Source organism: Eurypyga helias, unplaced genomic scaffold (assembly GCF_000690775.1).
Source record: "Eurypyga helias isolate BGI_N326 unplaced genomic scaffold, ASM69077v1 scaffold8041, whole genome shotgun sequence".
Taxonomy (NCBI): domain Eukaryota; kingdom Metazoa; phylum Chordata; class Aves; order Eurypygiformes; family Eurypygidae; genus Eurypyga; species Eurypyga helias.
The window spans coordinates 25,070-29,347 of NW_010228898.1; positions in this window are offsets into that span (position 1 = coordinate 25,070).

Below are 4,278 nucleotides of genomic sequence, written 5' to 3' on the forward strand. Positions count from 1 at the left end.
CCAAAATTTGGACTCCTGAATTCATCTTCCGTTTGGCTGTTTTCTGCAAACTCCAGCCGTGTTCTCGATTTCCTAAGGGCTGTTGCACAGCACAGTCTTGCTTTCATGTGGAAATGTCTGGTTTTTACCTGCTGGGCCGTACTCCAAGTACTGCCGGGGGCTGGGGACGTGCCACGCGAGATGCCAGCGTTCTGTAGTTCCTCCTGTACGGACTTACTCCCAGTTTTATACTGGCCACTACAGCCCCCTGACTAAAGGGGAAGGGGTTTGTTTGATCTCGTAATCACATCTCGCTTTTAACGTAACATGCGTTACTGTCGCTGTTCTTCGTTTTTGAGCAGTCCTTGAAGGATGAGTAAGTTATTACTGGTGTTACCTCAGACTAATGATCTGTTGTATTATAAATACTATGAACCAGGCAAAACTGAAGCTTTTTGGTTTCCTATTTGTTCCTTGTTTATAAGTGTCACGCTGGAATTTTTTCACTTTTCATTTTTACAATGTATTATTTCTAATCATTAAAAATGGCACCAACTGAGGTCGTGTTCTTATGCTGGTGGTTAACGGACTTCAGAGATTCTGACCCACGTACCGTTGTTCTGTCGCACTGACACGTTGTGTTAATCCGAGGCCACGGAACCTCGCGGAATACCAGCTTAGGCCTGTCTGCGTTACTTCGGGGGTCCCTTGATGAGAAAGCACAAGCAGCAGCTCTGTGCCACAACTGCGGGTCGATACATGACACAAGAGTTTACGCCACCTGGTCAGGGCATTGGAGCTTCGTCGGTGTTAAAACGGCACTGCGGTGTCCCGGGTGGGTACTTCCTCACCTTCTGTTACTGTGCAGGGTGACCGTTGCGATGCTCGTGCAAAGGCTCCTGAAGCAAAATGACCTGCCACCTCCCAGCTCTGGTTACGTCGGTGGTTTTCACGCGAGCTCCTCCTTCGTTGCTTCAGCTGTCTGCCCGCAGCAGCGCAGGCTCTTACCAACTCCGGGCACTTGCACCAAAGGTGCCAGACCTGACGATCCTCCGTACGCGTGCAGACTTACTGGTTTTCCTTTCCGTGCCGCACCAACGCTGACCCAAAAAGCACCGAACTTGGACTGATCCGACGTGAAGGGGGCGGCTCACGTGACTGTACCGTGTACTTGGGGTGTCACGGCAGTGCTCATGTGAACTCGCTGCTGACTCCTCAGGCAGATATAAACAGCTGCATGAGATACTAAACTCTAGTTTGTGTCCACGTCCCAGTTAGCGTTGTTTTGCTCTCCCCGGCGCTGGTATTGTACCAGATTGAGACAGAGGTGCAGTCCCTAGTAACTTGCTACTACGTTGCAGTCTGGTAAGTAAATAATGGACTTGGTGGCAGATACAGAATACACATTTTGGGGTTTTTTAGGTATAGCACACAAGGTAGCTGTGCTACTTGGCAGTACCGTCGCAGTAAATCCTACGATGTGTGTCGCCAACTGGTTTTTAATGGGTTCCCTCACCTTTTACCATGCCCTCAAACTGAATAGAAACCTGTACGGATAGGTCACAGCTTCCAGCCGTCACGTCGCAGTGCTGGGTTTTACCTGGTGTGCTGGCTTTGTAGGAAGCGTTTCAAAACTCAACCGAAGTTCTTTTCGGAAGCGCGGAGGGCAGCAAACTGCTCATGAGCTGCTGTCGTAGTCTAACCCAGCTGGCAGCCGAGCGGCACACAGCTGCTCGCGGCCTCGGAGGTGCTGTGCACCACCCCAGCAAAGGGCTCCTGACGCTGACAGCAGAGCACGAACAGCTCTGCTTTGCGGCTGTAGGCACAGTGCTCTTCGTACGCAGCCACGAATGACCCCGCTGCGAGCCTCAGGGCTTTCCTCTCCAATTTCCCGTGGGTAGAGGATGCGCATAAATGTGTGGATTAATGCCCCTCTGTAATCCTACCAGAGCTGCACAGGAAAAAACGAAGATGGCAATCTAGAAAACCCAAGAAAATTAAAAACCTGAAAAGGCTGTAACCAACCTCCAGTTTTACTCCACCAATTCCGTGTTAGGCATTTAGGTTCCAGCAGAATGAAGCAGGTGTGGCTGTGGACCAGCTGGGCCTACAGCAGGCTGCTGGGCTCACTGGGATGGGCTCTCTGGCTGGTTTCCTTCTCTAATCCTTGACGTAAGTCCGGGCAGAGCTGGCGCACGTCTGCCAGCCTGTCCAGGGCACCCCTTGCAGCAGGGCAAACCGCGCCAGCACTGGGCTACGGATGGGCTCTAGGGAGCAGCAGTGCCGGTCTGTCATCGGTCCGGTGGGTGGGTGAGGATCTAGAAAGCAGCAGTAGAGCCCGACTTCTCCACGTAAAAATAAAAGGCAGGAGGCTCTCGTGCGGCGCAGGAACTCCCGCACTCCCTACGACAGCTTTACGGCAATTTAAGCTCTCCTTGCCCTAACAAACGGGACATTCAGTTTCTGGTGGGAATTGCGCTGCTGAGGAAACTCTACTACAAACCAGTCTGTTGTTTTCCATGCAAGTATGTCATCCTGCACTCGGGATGTTAACTGGGGGAGCTTCTCTTCCCCCAGATGTTTCCGCTGTTCCATAAAGAAACGTTCTGTTTCACATCCCGAGGCAAACGGCTGGGTAAGCAAACCACCATGTGAGTAACTTGCCTTGCTGACCCATAAATACCTGAGCGCAGATCCCGCTGACCTGCGTTTAAGCCGGGACTGTACCCCGTCACTCTGAACCCCACGAAGGAGAACTAGTTAGGCTCAGGGGTGGGTTTTTGCGTTTCTCAGACATGTCGTCTTCGTTTTTTAGCTCCGTGCTGCCTCTGCACGAGCCTGGCTTAGAAGAGTTCTCGCTTTTGGTTTCCCCGGAAGCTGATCACCGTCGCCTGGACTCGCCTCCCTTAGACAGTCAACTCCCTGTGTCAGAGACCAGAAATCAGAAGCATTCTTCGGTGGAAAGGAGACACAGAGTTACATCTGTCTTACCGTGAGGAACAGGTAGAAGGTACCGAAGCTATGTCAGATATATTGTCTCTATTTATTTTCTTTACCATATATATACAGATGCATGTTTATATATGTATAAACACTCCAGGGCTGGCAGCTACCTGTCTTCGAAAACCAGTTTTCTGAGCTTTATATTCCCTCTGATATTCCGCAGATGGTGACAACGTTAGCTGGAATGTGCAGGCGTTTATCTCGGGATGTGAGCTTTCGGCAATACAGTAAGCTGCAGGGGGGTACAAGTAAGTTCCACAGTTACCAAAACGAATCACAGGTAAAAACATTTCGTTCTCCGGAGGTTTTGTTGTCGCCATTGTTTTATTCTCCTAAAACATGAGTGCAGAAGATAGAGCACCTGCCCAGTGAATTGCTGTCTGCAGGCTGCAATCTCATCTGGGCTTCCTGCCTCAGAAACAACGTTTTGGCCCTTGAAAAGTGATAACCTGGTCCACTTTGTTCTCCAGCTGTATTAACGTTACTTATCCTTTACACTGAGAGTGCCTATAATATCTATGATGTCTTTTACTAATACGGTATCGTCCCCAGACGTCTGGATGGTATGAGTGCTGGAGTCGAGAATGTTTCTGTTACACAGATATCAAAATTCCTCTATTTACAGTGCTTTAGTTAAAAGTCCAGAAAGGAAAGAAGCAGGTTCTTGGTCAGTCAGCAACCACGCAGGGCATCTACCCACCCGGCTTCTCATGGGGACATAGCTGAGTCCATCTCAGCAACCAGTGCCAGCAGAGCCCTAAAAAAATCCCTGGGGCATAAGAAAAGGCATGTTATGGTCCCCCTCAGAGACATTTAGCAATGAGGTAACTGGTGACGCTTGCACACAACAGAAAACATTGTTAAACGTTGAGAGTAATGCCCAAAATTACACTGAAACCAAATAGAAATGTCTATTTGCAAAAATAACAAGCAGGTGGATCTACCACGGTGGCCAGAGCAACGACTCGGATGCGGTTTTGCATGAGGAACGTGCTTCTCCAACGTATCACGTCTCACTGCATGTGAAAGCCTGCAGACCCTTCCCTGTTGCTGCCGTTGTGCTCGGTGCTTCCAGCTTAACCACCTGCTGCGTTCTTTTAGGTGTCTCTGCCCTGCACCTCCATTCGCCGTTCCCTTTCCTACAGGCGCGCACGAAGCCTTCGGCACTTCGTAAGCTCTTTGCGTAAGGTTCTGTGGGTAGAAAGCAACCATGTCCCACTCCCCCAGCAGCAAACACACAAACAGATCTTAAAAAACCCAAAAAGCAACCCCCCCCAACCAGAAAATTCAACTAAA